A 16,566-nucleotide genomic window follows, 5' to 3' on the forward strand; every position below is an offset into this window, starting at 1 on the left:
AAGATCATTGCCAACGGTACTGCAGTTTCCTCTCTTGCTTCCCACATAATCCTAGGGTATATCTCGTCAGGCCCGGGGGACTTGTCTATCCTCAAGTTGTTCAAAATGTCCAACACATCTTCCTTCCTAACATGTATCTCCTCTAGCTTACCAGTCCGTTTCACACTCTCCTCTTCAACAATACGGTCCCTCTCGTTTGTAAGTACTGAAGAAAAGTACTCATTCAAGACCTCTCCTATCTCTTCCATCTCAATACACAGTCTCCCACTACTGTCCTTGATTGGACCTACCCTCGTTCTCGTCATTCTCATGTTTCTCACATACGCATAAGATGCCTTTGGGTTATCCTTGATCCTTCATGCCCTCTCTTGTCTCTCCTAATCCCTTTCTTCAGGTCCCTTCTGGCTATCCTGTATCCCTCCACTGCTCTGTCTGAACCTTGTTTCCTCAACCTTATGTAAGCCTCCTTCTTCCTCTTTACAAGACAGTCAATCTCCCTCGTCAACCAAGGTTCCCTCACACGACCATTTCTTTCCTGTCTGACAGGTACATCTATATCAAGGACACGTTGTATCTGTTCCTTGAAAAAGTTCCACATTTCCACGACATCCTTCCCTGACAGCCTATGCTCCCAACTTATGCTCCTCAGATCCTGTCTTACAGCATCGTAATTACCCTTCCCCCAATTGTAAAACCTACCCTGTTGCACGCACCTATCTCTCTCCATAACAATACATTGGATAAAAATATTTAAATACATCGTATTGAAGATTTATTCCCTGAATCAATGATTAAAAAGACAAATATAAAAGGACAAACAAATTATTTTTGTTTTTAAATCAGATAGCTTACAAATATCCTTTAAATGAAACAAACCTTTAGTAAACGATTGAAGCACATTAACTGGCTGAGTATACTTTCCCATAATATGCTACAAGATCATAATTTCTGCACTTTGTTGTTTCAACACGAGTGTTTTTAAAAAAAAACAAAGAGTTCCGTTATGTTGATCGTTAATATTCTTTCACTTAGAAAGCAGATCAGGCCAAAGTTAGGTATTTTTAGTGTGAACTACAGAGTGAGAGAGAGAACAGAAATGACACAGACCTACGAACAAACAGATATTAATAAAGATAATTTTTATTTAAGTCCATTTGGCATCTATATGTATGGTTTAGCATCACAAGGGATAAATGTGAGGAGGGACAAATGTGTTGGTGAACTGCACATTACTAAATATAAACTTGTTTCACTCCATACATAGGATATACACATTGCATGGTCCATTAATGCTATTTAATTCCATCCAGCAGGGGTCACAAAGAGCTCACAAAGCTAAAATTCATTTTTTATGGTTTTCTGCACCCAAATTTTAAAAAATGCAAAATTCAAAGAATTTTTCCAAATATCATTTGTGACAATAAGAAAATACTTTTGAAATGGTTTAAAAAAAAGTGTAAACACAATCGGAAGTTTTCATTAAAATACTGAACAAGCCTTAGTTGCAATCATGTTGTTACTATACATAGCAATCAGGAGAATGGTTATCTTTACATCCATTAGTTTTCAGAATTGGAGGTTGCTAATATTGAGCACAGCTTTAAGAATATAATTAACAATTTGCTGCGCTTCCGCTTTTTCCTGTAAAGGAATTGTTTTACAATGTAATAATACAAAAGTTAAGAGAAAAATGTATGTAGCATACCACTGGGTCCATCTTAGGCCAATCCACCATCCAAATTGTCTCTTCATGATGTTATGCTTTACTCTAATTACATGAGCAAGTCTTCTTGACATTAATTCCTTTCACCAATTTGAACTGGTGTTCCTTGCCACACTCGTGACATAAATATTAAACCAAGTGCTTCAAGATAAGACTTAATATTTTACATAGCTTGATAATAGTCCTTTCTGAGTTGATTGTTTTAAAGATTAAAAGCCTCAAATGATCTGTTCCTTTTCAAATACAAAATCTGGAAGCTGTGCAGATTTGAGACATCAGGTAGATTTGAATTCAGGTTTTTAAATATTTCCCTCTAACCCCAAGGTGGATGTGTAGCTGCAGCATAAAACCTTTTGACTTGTTTTATGATTTAGCAACGCAACACAGTATTTGGTTTGGAGAAAGTGAGGACTGTAGATGCTGGAGATCAGAGCTGAAAAATGTGTTGCTGGAAAAGCGCAGCAGGTCAGGCAGCATCCAAGGAGCAGGAGAATCGATGTTTGGGGCATTAGCCCTTCTTCAGGGCCCTTTCCTGAAGAAGGGTTTATGCCCGAAACGTCGATTCTCCTGCTCCTTGGATGCTGCCTGACCTACTGCGCGTTTCCAGCAACACATTTTTCAGTACAGTATTTGGTTTGCTTTGTTGAAATCTACATAACAGTCACATAAGTGTCAATTTTACTAAAGTTGATCTTGCATCACAGCCTGGATCTTGGAAGCATCAAAGTCTATTGCATTTAGTTGTGAACTGACCAGTCTACTTTCTAACAAATGAGTTGCTATTTTAATTTCTCCGTAGATTGAGTGCCTTAATTGGGCCACCTCATGTGTGCAAGTTTTATGGCTCCTTCATTCCCAGCTGATGCACAATTACATAACTTCTAAGAGTGAATGCTGTAAAGATGCACCAACCACAAAATACTGTATCTACAATTTCTGTCACAAACATGAAAAATTAGCATGTTATCTTGTCTAAAATGACAAGTGGCAATCAGAAAGACTATTAGGAATAAACAAAAAAATTCGAAACAGCTTGTTTATCTCTGTTTAGCCATTTAGCATTTGTTGTTTGTTTAGTTACCTCATGGGATTCAACGGTGTTTCAGCGACTGATCAACTGCACTGTCCCCACTCTTAAAATGTCTTTTATCCACCAATTTAATTTAAGCTTCTAAATCTAAAATTATTAATATAAGTTGCCAGCATTAAATAGTAGGGTATCACCCCATTCTTCCTACCCCTCGCATTAACATCAATCCTCTAATAAATTCTTGCTGTTTTCTTTCCTCAGTGGTTTCTTCCCCTTGAATTCCATATGTAGATATTTTTCTGAAAGAACTTTGGCAAATTTGGAGATAATTTGGTCTAAGTAATTTGAATACATTTGTCAATTACCTTCATTCTTTGAGGGCTTTTAAGTACGAAATTTTAATAGGCAAGGTGCCATAAAAAATTGAATTCAAAACATAAATCAACTACATGTCACTAAAATGGATAAAGGCAGGAAATACTCTCAAGTTATTTAAATCCTGATTTGGACCATCAAGGAACATGACATTCAAACTGGCAAGTTTCAAAATTAAATTGCTTGGATGTAAGTTTGCTCACTGAGCTGGAAGGTTTGCTTTCAGATGTTTTGTCACTATACTAGGTAACATCATCAGTGAGCCTCCAGTGACGTTACCTAGTATGGTGACGAAAATGTCTGAAAATGAACCTTCCAGCTCAGTGAGCAAACTTACATCCAGAACCTCAACCTAAGTTACAAATTTTCTCAAAACTCGCTATCAAATTGCCTGTGCAAAATTAACGTGATAGCCAAAAAATCGCTCCGCATATTAATTCACAGAAAATATCTGAAAGGGGAAATTGTGGGCTTATTAACATTAAGCCCTGAATTTAAGCTGTAACACACATCTCCTTTTACAAGAATCACTGCGCAGATTTATGGGAATTAAATCTATAGCACTTGCCATTCGTTCTAAGCTGAGTTTGTAGCCAATGCAACTGCAAGGTACCGTCAGCTTCACGGGCATTAGCAATAACTCCTCCTTTAGTTTAATATATGTTAATTTTCAATGGAACCTCTCAAGTTCCTTGGGATGTTTTCAGTTTTTGCTGATTGCCCGAAGGGAACTACAGAGTTTCCTAATCACTGCTGCAAAGCTGGAAAAAAAACTTCAGGGGAAAAGGAAAACTGGGAACCCTCATCATGTCAGTGATTATTTGTGAATACAGCTTTTGATGTTATTTCAAGCTAACATTTTCTGGTTTCTTACTGGCACAGTCAGTGCATTTTTGGTAGGTAATCTGTAGGTGGACAGTTTACCTTGCTCTCTTATTGGAATTAATGAAGTTGAATTTACTTGGTGTCATGGGTGCAACTACACACATGGATTGATCCCGTGCCATATTCGAGCTCGGGATTCCAAACAGCAAATTGTGTCAAATAGTATTATTGCTAATGCATCTGGGGAGGTAGGAGGCTTGGAGGTGGTAGGGGAAAGACAAAGTCAGCAAGGAAATGAGCAGATCAATGGCATCTGTTGAAATGGAGATGTAATTTGAACAAATATTGAATATTTCTTAGCAACGTTTTATATGTTTTAAGTCACAATATCATATGGTTGAAATTAGCTAGGGGAAAAGAACAAGGAACAATCCAGAGCAAGAATAATTAATTGGAGGAATGTCAAATTCAGTAAGGAGATAATGGATCTGGCCAAGTAAACATGACTTAAACATTGGTAGGCAAAACTGCAACAGAACATCATGCAACAGAGCAGATGGTTCAGGTGCAGTAAATTTGCAAAAGGGATAAGAAATGGTAATTAAAGCCAGAACTTTTAGGATGAAGCAAAAAAACATGCACATGACAAATTCCAGATTGATAATACAAATCAGGACTAGGCTGAATACAGAAAGTTCAAAGGGAAATGAAAAAGGAATAAAAGCAAAGCAAGCATAAGAGATAAGCAAATAAATTAAAAGAAAAATCTTTAACAGGCAAGTAAAAGTAAGAGTGGTAAAACATAGTGTGGAAAATGTGAGGAACCAGAAGGGAGACTTACACAGGAAAGTAGAGGGGATGGCTGAGGTTATAAGCGAGTACTTTGCAATTGTATTTACTAGGAAACATGATGCTGAAATTGTAGTGGAAATGGAAGCAGTAGAGACATTGGGATGGGATAAAAATTGATAAAGAAGGTACTGGAAAGGTCAGCTGTCCTTAAAGTCAACAACTTACCAAAAGAGCAGGTGAAGATGGCTGACCAAGTAGCACGGAAATAGTGAAGGACTTTCAGAAAATTTACCAGGTGTTGACTTGGATCAGCTCGTTGATATGTCTCATGAGCAGCTGATCAAGTTGTATAGTGCTTGTACGTGGAGTGCGTGAACAGAAGCCTGCACTGCAAGCAACAGTCCCTTCTGAAAAGGCTGCAGAAAGCCAAGAAGGAAGCTCCACCAATGGAGAAATCGGAGGTTAAGACTCTCCTTTCGGAGATGGTTATCCTACCTGAGATGGTTGGTAGCATGGTGCTGTGTAGAATGACAAAACCTTCAACCAGGATGAAATCAAACCTGAAATGATTGGGTTTTATCTGCAGATTTCTCCATCACCTACAAGCCTGTTAAGCATGGCAGACCTGGCATCAGTGCCACTCACTCTTCCAGGTTCATTCGGCTGAAGTAAGCAAATTACGATGCAAATACGTAAATAAAACTTGTTTCAGTGCAATTTGAAAGAAAAGGTAACTTACTAGGGCTGAACAAGATGCGCCTGAGGATAAAGGGGGAAGCAAGAATAGAAAGTTTGGATGTAAGGCCATTATTTCTCATTCAGTCTACTTCTGCTCGTATTTTTAGGTTTGTATATTGCAGTGGTGCCAGAAGTCGAAAATTGCAAGTATTACTCCACTATTCAAAGGGTACTCAGTTAAACCTGCAACTATAGATTGGTCAGTTTCATTTCACTGGTGGGAAAACTCTTAAGAATAATAAACTGTGTCAGTCACTTGCATAGGAGAAAGTGAGGACTGCAGATGCTGGAGATCAGAGCTGAAAATGTGTTGCTGGAAAAGCGCAGGTCAGGCAGCATCCAAGGAGCAGGAGAATCGACGTTTCGGGCATAAGCCCTTCTTCAGGAAGAAGCCCTTCCTGAAGAAGGGCTTATGCCCAAAACGTCGATTCTCCTGCTCCTTGGATGCTGCCTGACCTGCTGCGCTTTTCCAGCAACACATTTTCAGCTCAGTCACTTGCATAAACAGGAATTAATTACAGAAAGCCAGCATGGATTTATTTACAGAAAATGGTGTTTAACTATCTTGTTTGAGCTAATTTGAGGTGGTCCAGGTAACAAAGTATAAAGTAAGCATTGTTGGCTGCTCCTTAATTTGAAGATGACATTTGCTTATGGTCATGCTTCTGTTGTTGGTCTGCATGGGACTGAACAGGCAGATTCTGAACCTCTATTTGGTATTTGGAGCAAGGGATCCCAGGAGATGTGGCAGCCAGAGGAGATGATGTAGTTCCTATTCTGCCTCATCAAGACATTTGGACTCAAAGTACAATTCAGCTTGATAGACAAGTTATTGCCTTTTTGAATGATGGATAGCAAACTCCTCCAGTTTTAACATTAACACTGTTGCACTTCAAGGAAAGCTTAAACGTGTCTTTGTGGGTTTTTTGTCATCCTTCCACCAGAATACTGGCCACTTCAGTGTTGAAGAAACAAGACTCAGAGGGGAGAGGTTCATTTCTTTCCATTTAGATAGAGCATCCAGACAATTGTTTTTCAGGGGTTTTGACTGAATGTTTGTAGAGTTGGCCTCAAAGAGAACAGTGGCAATCTTTTGACAGTCCTTACATTGAACCCAAAGATATGATAGAGGCATTTCTGGTGCAACACAATTGCTCCTGTGCTCTTTTACTGTACATCCTATTCTATTTGAAATCCCATTTATGTGTCAGTTTTGTACTTGCCAACCTTCAATCCCAAACCCCTAATGCCAAAGTCTCCTGTTTACTTACTCCATTCCTGCTATTGCACTCACTTCCAATATGGTTTGCACTTTTTACTGGAATTTGAGGCATAACTTCTCACATCTTCAAAGGAAAACAGTATTTTAATTTAAACTCTGGTTGATTACTTGACTTGTTTTCAAATATTTCCAGATGTAATCCAAGTGAACAGAACAGGATCACTAGCTGTACCACTTAAAGTACATCTCATGTAAGTGTTTTGTGAACAAAGGTCATAAAGGTTCCATGGATGTTTCATGGGACAATCTACTGAAGCAAATGTAAGTCAGCATTTCATTTACCAAATCAAAATGATCAACATATCATCTGGACTTCAGCCCCCAATGTTAAAAAAACCAAATCCTCCACAAACAAGTATTAACTGTATTTATTCAAAAATATTTTAAACAATACATCTACAAATGTTCAAGTATGGGGTGACCAGATCAACCCCATACAACAAGTCCCTGTTGCCATGATTCTAGAAGTACAATTCCACAGTCAGCTCAGAAACTATCTTCAAAGTAGAAAATACAGGTGTAGCTACAGGTGTAGCTCTGACAAAGGCTTGAATTACAAATTGTTTTTTGTTCTCCACAGACGCTGCCTGTCCTGCTAAGTATCGGCTGCATATTTTGATTATACTAACCAATCAGGCAAAAGGTACAATTTTCTTTAAAATTCAGGTCTCTTGGTCTAACTGCAACTTTCATTCACTGATACATTGATCTATCCCAGTGAAATAATTATTTTTTTCAGGATGGTATGGAAGATTTCATTCTTCTTCAATTAGATCTACTCTCATCTTGATTCAACTATAGCTTTTATTCTGATGACTCCTCATAATTTTGCCTATCTGATATCTTGCTCATTTAATTATTCTAAGTTTTAAAAAAATCACAACACCAGATTATAGTCCAACAGGTTTATTTTGAAGTACTTGATTTTGGAGCGCTGCTCCTTCATCAGGTAGCTGTGGAGCAGGATCATAAGACACAGAATTTATAGCAAAAGATCTCAGTATCATGCACAGACTTGTTCTAGGTTCGTTCAACATTATTTCAGTTGTATGACACGGAGATCTTTTACTATAAATTCTGTGACTTATGATTCTGCTCCTAGCAGCACTCCGAAAGCTAGGACTTCCAAATAAACCTGTTGGACTATAACCTGGTGTGTGATCTTTAACTTAGTCCACCCCAGTCCATTACGGGAACCTCCATCTTAATTATTCTAGGCAGCTTTATATTGTATAATTTCACGGTCACTTTTTGCTCCTAGCCACTTTTCATTTCTAGGTTTGCTTATTTATATTTCATCCAAATTCATATTTTCTGAAGCCATGGTGGAATTTCAACTGGAGTTCTCTGGATTATAAACTCAGGTCTCTGGATAACTTATCCAACAATAATCTCTGCAGTACCAAACCTTGCTCAATCTCCAAATAGGCTAAAGTCTGATAGCTGCAAACATTCTTAAAGTAAGGTACATTAAAAGCCTATGTGGTTCTGTCTTAAAGTACTAATGGGACCATATTTGTGATGGTATTCTTACAGGCTTATTAACCAGCCAATTATGTGGAGAAACCGATGGACTCTTTGTATTCTGTATGTTTACCACATTTTTTAAAACAAATAGATAATCATTTGCTATTTACAAAAGTTATTATGTGGGAAATAAGTTACATAAGTTACATTATTCAAGTGACAGCTGAAATTAGTTATTATACCCCAGTTTTAAAACTATTTTGTTTTGAATCCAACATACAACACCAGTAACAAAATATCTCCAAGCTAGGTGCTCATTCCAGACAATACAAGATCACGTGCACATCTACTAGAAAATTCTCTGAAGAAGAGGCATATCATGACTGTAATAAGACCTATTTAAAAGAATAATAAGACTGACATTTACTGCTTGACAAAGTTTTCAAAAGCATCGCATATGAAAATGTGACTCAAGAGTGTTCGTGTAAAGCACTATATACTGCAACTGCACCATATTAATGGTGTACTGATTGAAGTTAAAGAATCTGCTTTTACTATGTGGAAGAGTTGTGCAGATTACAGTGTGAGCGCCATTGTCTAAAATCTCAACCCATCTCTCTCAGACATAATGCTGACCTCATTATCAAATCAATCACATTTGTTTTTTCAGAAATCGATTGCTATGTAAGAATGGTTAGGATCTACAACATTTATTGTTTAAAAAGGCAGAGACTAAAATAAGCAATGTTAGTAGAGAGAAGCAGAGCTAAAAATTCAAGTTCATAATGACATTTGATGTTGGGCCTGCAATGTTTACTCTGCTCATCTTGACAGATGCTGACTGATCTGCTGAGTATTTACAGCACTTTTTTCAGACTTACAAAACCTTCAGTACTTTTTGCCTGTTTAAAGCATTTAGCCTTTGCTAAATTGAAGCACTTGCCCATTGAGTCAGAAAGTCACATGGTTACATTTCAGTACATTACCAAGGGAGAGCTGCATAATTGAAAGGTGTTACCTTTAATGTTGAAACAGTAAACTCAAGTATGCCTCTCAAGTTGAAATAAATCATACTATGGGACTATTTGAAGGAAAAAAACATGGAATTCTTGTGTGCCCTGGACAACATCACTTCAAAAAATATTACTGAATGGTACATATTTCATCCAAGTTGTTAATGGTCATTGACGGGCACTTCATTCTACAATATGTATTAAAGATCAGGACAGCACTTGCTAAGACCAGCAAGATACTTCTCTTCCCACTTCGTCCACCACTGCAAGATCAACACTAGAATAAGAGCTTGCTGTGTTGTAGTATTGCAACCATTTGAAGATGTTCAAAAATCATCTCAAGCTGAACATCTCAAGCTGGCTGACACCAAAAAAGCCCTCATTCATTGTTCTGGTTTGAGTTAGAATACAGGGAGCACAGAAAGAAGGAATGTATTGTTTTGCTCCAAAATGATTGGAGAGAGTTTTATTTCATGGAAATATTATGACGTAAGTGAAAATATGGGATCCTTCCTAAAGTTCAGATACCAGCGATAACCGGTCAGTGAAGCTGGGTACGAAGAGAGAAAATAAATTGCCCTGTTATTGGCTGTTGTCCAACTGCTGCTGAGTTTCCGGAAACTGAAAGACATATCAATAATTTTCCAGTCATCAACCTGAAAGAGTACACCAGAAGGCATACATAGAAATAAAATCAGCCTACACTGTGAAATTAAAATAACAAATCTTTCCAAAAGGTTCAAATTACATTTTGGAAGTTTTTTTTATTAAGAGTTAAGGTGTGGAACAGAGGTATCCAACAGATTTTTCACAGTTACAAGTTCCCATTGTTTTCCACATCGTAAACATAGTGCATGGTCCAGATTAGATACTTTCAAGAACAGAAAAGATTTTTGCTATAAATCCTGGGATCCTGGTTATTGATCAATAAAAAAGCAGAGGCAATGGAAATGATTATCTGCATGCCTTCCTTGCAGCAGATACCGCAAAATGCACAAAACACAAAAAAAAAGGAAGAAAATATGATGGGATACCTTATCTAAAAGGGAGCAAAAGAACAGAAATACTTGTTATTCAAGAAAGGACTTGCCAGTCTGAACAAAAATAACATTGACGCCTTAGAATTGATTCTTTTTTAAAATTACAAGTTCATACCATAATGACTGTAAACAAGCATTTAATTGCGACTATAACCACGCTCGGAAGGGTGAATTGATTGCTTTCCTTCTCCTACTCCTCCACTGGTCACAACAAATTCTGAATTTAAAAAAGGGAGATGATATTGCAAATTAGATATCTATCAGACTGCATATAATTCAGTATCAGACACAAGTCAGCCAGTTCTTTAAATAACAATAACTGATCTGTTGCAAACAAGACAAAACTTACTCAAGTAAAGATATTGTTATGACCCCAACTGTTGCTATTATTGGTCAAGTCAGATCCCTGTCGGGAACCAGGTTTAATAAATAACATGATTCATTTTAGTATTAATGAAGTGATCTCTTGCTGAAACACATGCACTCTATGCTGCAGATTTTGCTTTATTAATAAAGCAGAAGTTTATTACAAGAGGAACAAAGATTAAATAGAGTAATCAAAACTCAAAGATTTTTAAAATTCCACAAAAGGAATAATGACATTAATCCCAAACATTATGAAAAGTAAACAAAATAGCTTTTGTATAACACCCCAATATACCCCGGTACAATCCCAAATGACCATTCGCATAATTCTCATAGCACAGTCCCTGTACTGAACACCTTGCAAAGTTTAAGTCTTCATTTTTTTAAGACTGGAACCGGAACAGTTTCCCCCAAGAGCTACCAGCCACCTGAGCTTCACTTTATGCAGCTTGAAGTAACCTCTTCAGTACATTAATTCCAACAATTCTTGTCCAGAACTAACACTAATTCAATACATCTATCATGCACCTCTCAGGAACACTGCTCTATACTGCTATCCAAGTTCCAAGGACTTCACAGGACTCTCAACCATGAGTGCCTTCTTATTTACTTTGCTGGGTTACAAATGTTCTAAAATAAACAAAATTCTATTAGTGCACAAAACACATTCGCTCTTCAGTCTTGCTTAAAAAAAAATTGTTTTGAAATGTAATCACCATTAATGAAATATTTACAAATTAATAGTTAATTTTAGACAAACAAAATCCATTGAAATTAATATTTGATAACTAAAAAAGTTAAGTTAAAAATCACAACACCAGGTTATAGTCCAACAAATTTATTTGGAAGCATTAGCTTTTGGAGCACTGCTCCTTCATCAGGTGGTTGTGGAGTAGAAGATCGTAGGACACAGAATTTATAGCAAAAGTTTACAGTATGACGTAACTGAAATTGTATATTGAAAAATACCTGGATTGTTTATTAAGTCTCTCATCTTTTAGAATGGGCATGTTGGTTTCAGTTCTTTCATATGTAAATTCTAGAACTTTCTTAACGTTACATTCTCAAGTGAACTTTAACAATAGATGCCACGCACAACAATCGACAGACAGGAGCGTTCTCTCCCAGTCGGAGAACACTTGGAGGTCGAATGTCCCGGACTGCTGGACGTTCGGGTGACCACTCTCCAAGGCAGACTTTGGGACAGGCTAAAATGCAAAGTGACCGAGAAGAGGCTGCTAGCCATCCTGGTCTCAACTGGGACCTTGGATTCATGTCACTGTTACAGGTGACTTCACTGCATCCCGCTCCCGTCCCTTTCCCTGCCGCCGAACGAACACACACACACACTCATAACTGCTACCCCACCCCACCACACACACCTAAGTTTGTGGGGTGAATATGTACTTGCAGAATTACATTTTATTTTGCTCAAAAACTGCATGAATCCATGTAAGATTCTGTAAATCCCTTTTTTTGGATTAGAATCAGTCTGAACATTGAGGCACAGACAGCCTGACACAGGGCACCTCACACATTCAAAGCATTAACAACAGGTGCCATGTTGGCCCAGATAAAGTTCACTTGAGAATGTAACTAAGTTAAGTTCTGGAATTTACACATGAAAGAACTGAAACCAATATGCCCATTCTAAAAAATGAGAGACTTAACAAACAATCCAGGTCTATTTCAATAAATTATTTCAGTTACATCACACTGTGAACTTTTGCTATAAATTCTGTCTCCTACAATCTTATATTCCACAACCACCTGATGAAGGAGCAGAGCTCTGAAAGCTAGTGCTTCCAAATAAACCTGTTGGACTATAACCTGGCGGTGTGATTTTTCACTTTGTTCACCCCAGTCCAACACCAGCACCTCCAAATCAGAAACATTAAAATTATACTTGCAAATCCACAGTTTACAATAAAATTTAAAAATTAATGAAAGATTTAAGCAGTGAAAATGTATACAAGTAATCTTCTTGAAAAATAACACATTCACATCACTTCTAAATCTGGGAAAATATTTATAGCTTTGCAGAGCACCATCATTTTCCCTCTTACTAAATGAACTGTCTTGATTCTCTTCAAAACTTCCAGAAAATATTTACTTTGAAAAAATGTGAATTGTTGACCCCACCTACTGACTTTTGCAAATAAAGGGTAAATTAGTGACTACAATACAATGACCTTAAATATTCTATAATTAACACTGCTTTTAGTATTGCAACAGAACATTACTATCCCAAGGTAGGTTTTTGCACCAAGGTACTTCATGTTCATCATAGGTAATCAAACTTTATGACCAGCTTCATGCAGCATGAAGATCAAGGGCCTATTGGTACATTATTCTGAGTTCAGAATAGATTTAGCTTTACAATAACTTCATATCCTCTGAACACAATCATTCCTTGAATAACACTGAAAATAGAGATAGATTGCTAAGGTGTTCTGTCTTCCGATAATCAGGACAAACACAAGAATGCCAAATGTCAAAGACCACAACAATCTACATTCGAGGGTTGCCCACAGCTGCAAACCCAAAACAAGAAGCCTGTTAACTAAGTTTCTGTAACTAAGCAGCACTTGTTGAACAATCCTGTGTGCTGACAGTTACAGCAACCACCAGTTTAAAACATGCCCCATTTACATGGTCAGAAGTGACATGCATTAATACACAGGGTCCTGTTCTCTATGAACAGGAAGAACATTCAAATCTCCAGTATTTCTGAAATGCCTGGGAGCTTAAGTACCCCATGGTTTCCCTTTGACTTGCCATCTAATCAGCACCTTTTTTCTCCCTACAATATAAATTTGTGCTAATACTTTAAGTTCAGCATTCTTGCATTTGTCCTGATGAATGCAAAATTCATCTTTGTTAACATGACTCTCTCTTTTCAGAAATATTCAATTTCTGGACAACCAAGTCCACTTGTACGCAATGTAACGTGATAACATTTTTATCAATGCTAGGCCACTGGAAGTCATTCCTGTATAATAATCATGGGACATTTACATACCCATGACAATTTTAACATTTGTTATTGCAAAATTATCCTTTAGTTTATTAATACTTCTTTGAAACATGTCCATGATATTTTCAAAATCCTAATTTTGACTGCATTTCAGTTTCAGTCATATTTAAACAAGGAAAGAAAGTGAACACCTTAACAACTTTGAAAGAAGCAAAAACTAATTTTGCAAAAAACCAGAGTTTAAATCATGCTGACTAATTGACAGGTTAGTACTTTGAGACTTCACAATTTGAGTAGTGAGCATTATTTCTTATTTTATTAGCTTTCAAATGAGTAAGTAATTATGCACAGCATAAGGGTAGCATTAACTATCTTTTCATTTCCTACTAAGCCATTAAATATTCACTTGATGCAGTCAGATGCCTGAACATGTAAATGCCCACAATATCCAATTGCAGGAGTTCGATCGATAATCCCAAGAACATGCAAAATTATACCAAATATCAATGTAAAATTATACAACATTATCTTCAAAAGAAAAAAGACTCACTGGTAAAATAGCATTTTGAGCTTTGCTTAGTTGCAGAATTGATTTCATGTCATTAGGCACAGAAAATCATAGAAGAGATCTATTCTTTTCATGGTCATTATTAGCAGCTTTGATTTCCGGTTTCTCCTAATCAATATATTAGACAGAGGGAAAGGAAATACAGGGACATTTTCACTGTATTAAGCTACAGCAACTTGCCAAGCCTTGTTCAGCACCTTTTAAAAATCTGCAACTTCAAGGGTAGCAGGTGGCACTCAAAATACACAAAGGTGGTAAGTGAATCCAATCACTAAAGTCACCAAAACACCCTGGAACATTCAGTCACCAGCATGACTAATCATAAAACAGTTAAAATTAAGATGAATGAAACCCGAAGATCTGCTTCCCATTCACAGGATAACTTTTCTCCCATGTTTAAACCATAAGACATAGGAGGAGAAATTAAGCCATTCAGCCCATCGAGTCTGCTCTGCCGTTCAATCATGGCTGACAAGTTTCTCAACCCCATTTTCCCGCTTTCTCCCTGTAACCTTGATTCCCATGACAATCAAGAACCTATCTATCTCGGTCTTAAATATATTCAATTGACCCAGCCTCCACAGCCTTCTGTGGCTAATGAATTCCACAGATTCACCATCGCTGGCTAAGAAGATTCTCCTTATCTTCGTTCTAAAGGGTCTTCCCTTTACTTAAAGACTGTGCCCGCAGGTCCAAGTCTCTCCTGCCAATGGAAACATCTTCCCAATATCCACTCTGCTCTGGTTATTCAGTATTCTGCAAGTTTCAATCAGATCCCCGTTCATCCTTCTAAACTCCATCATTTGGACTCAGAGTCCTCAAATGTTCCCATATGTTAAACCTTTCATTCCTAGGACCATTCTCATGAACCTCCTCTTGACTTGCTCCAGGGCTAGTACATCCTTCCTGAGAAATGGGGTCTAAAATTGCTCAGAATACTCTAAATGTGGTCTGACCAGAGCCTCATAAAGCCTCAGAAGTACATCCCTGCTTTTATATTCTGGTCCCCTTGGCATAAATGCCAACGTTGTATTTGCCTTCCTAACTACTGACTCAACCTGCAAACTTACCTTAAGAGAATCTTGGACTAGGTCACCCAAGTCCCTTTGCACTTCAGAGTTCTGAATTTTCTCCCCATTTAATAAATTGTTTACGCCTTTATTATTCCTACCAAAGAGCATGACCTTACACTTTAACAGGTTGTATTCCATCTGCCACTTCTTTGCCTACCCTCCTAATCTGTCCAAATCCTTCTGCAGCCTCCCTGCCTCCTCAATACTATCTATCCCTCCACCCATCTTTGTATTTTCTGCAAACTTAGTCCGAATGCCATCAGTTCCTTCATCTAGATCATTAAAGTAAAAAGTTATGATCCCAACACTAACCCTTGCGGAACACCACTTGTCACTGACTGCCATCCTGAGAAGGGCTCTTTTAACCCCACTCTCTGCTTTCTGCTAGACAGCCAATCTTCTATCCATGCTAGTACCATGCCTCTAATACCATGAGCCCTTATCTTACCTGTGCAGCACCTTATCAGAGGCCTTCTGGAAATCCAGGTAGATAACATCAATTGGCTCTCCTTGGTCGAGCCTGCTCGTCACCTCAACAATTTTAACAGATTTGTCAGGGTGACCTCCCCTTGATGAAACCATGCTGTCTTTGCTCTATTTTACCACGGACTTCCAAACATTCAGAAATCTCATCCTTCACAATGGACTCCAAAATCTTGCCAACGATTGAGGTCAGGCTAAATGGCTTCGAATTTCCATCTTTTGCCTCTTAAATGAAGGGTTGGTGTGAAAACTCAGAGGACAACCAAGCTGTGATCAAAGTAGTGAACCATTAGATAAGTGCTGGCAGTGAAGAAGTCACTAAGGGATTGTCTGCTGAAGGTAGAGTGCTGGGAAGCAGAAAGCCTGGTTCTAAGAGAGGAAGGGTCTGGAGAGGGTGCAGCCATTTTGCAGATGGCAACAGTACCAGGACGTAGTTTTCTTGCCCTTGTTCAAGCTGATGTCATGAGTCTTCATGGGGTCTAAAATCACTTAACAACTCCTGTGGCAACTGCATACCAATGTGCCATCACCTCTCTTGAGTTGTTCTGCTGGGATAGCACATACCAGGGAGAGTGACAGTATTACCTGCTTTCAGGTTTGATTCTGGTAGTATGGCCGCATCAAACTGCTGCTTCACTAATCTGAGACAATTCTCTTAGCTTTGGCATTAACCCCTGTTATTGGTAAGGAAGACTTTGAGGGACAACAGGCTGAGTTCACCATTGTAGCTTTGGCTGCCTGGGTAAACACCAAGTGGACTGTTTAATTTTGTGGGTGACTGCATCACCAAATAAAAGTATTTAGTATTTAGAAG

General features: G+C 37.9%; 1 protein-coding gene and 1 pseudogene across 1 annotated transcript in view; one reads left to right on the plus strand and one right to left on the minus strand.

Moving 5' to 3' along the window:
* The window catches only part of march5 (membrane-associated ring finger (C3HC4) 5), a 120,000-nt gene that overhangs the window by 35,404 nt on the left and 68,030 nt on the right, over positions 1-16,566 (minus strand). The window lies entirely within an intron of this gene.
* LOC122561100 lies at positions 4,988-5,417 on the plus strand (annotated as a pseudogene).

Source organism: Chiloscyllium plagiosum, chromosome 22 (genome assembly GCF_004010195.1).
Source record: "Chiloscyllium plagiosum isolate BGI_BamShark_2017 chromosome 22, ASM401019v2, whole genome shotgun sequence".
In the NCBI taxonomy this organism is placed as follows: Eukaryota; Metazoa; Chordata; class Chondrichthyes; order Orectolobiformes; family Hemiscylliidae; genus Chiloscyllium; species Chiloscyllium plagiosum.